The sequence below is a fragment of the Propithecus coquereli genome, unplaced genomic scaffold (assembly GCF_000956105.1).
Source record: "Propithecus coquereli isolate 6110/MARCELLA unplaced genomic scaffold, Pcoq_1.0 Scaffold11, whole genome shotgun sequence".
Classification (NCBI taxonomy): domain Eukaryota; kingdom Metazoa; phylum Chordata; class Mammalia; order Primates; family Indriidae; genus Propithecus; species Propithecus coquereli.
The window spans coordinates 7,516,145-7,516,529 of record NW_012134969.1 but is presented as its reverse complement, the minus strand read 5'-3'; positions in this window follow the sequence as shown (position 1 = coordinate 7,516,529).

Here is a 385-nt window from a genome sequence, read left to right as displayed (position 1 = left end):
AGTTACCTCCACTCTGCTTTCCAAAGCAGCTGCACCATTTTACCTTACCTTCAACAGAAGGGTTCCGATTTCTCCACATCCTCACCAACACTTGTTTTCTATTTCTCCAAGGGCTTTTTTATGTGGCTAACTCCTACACTGTCTGAAAACAGAATTGTTTTTTCCCTTATACACACACCTCACAGAAGCACCTGCACATGCACCAGATTATAATAAGAAGAGCTGCACCCAGCACAAGGGAAAAGTGGATGTCACCAAAGAAAGGAGGTCTAGAAGGGCCATCCAGTCCATGGGCTTGCTGCCCATTGAGGCTGGGCTAGGAAGACTAAACAGGGAGGGCAGCAGCTACATTCATTTCCTAGGACTGCCCTGACAAAGGACCATG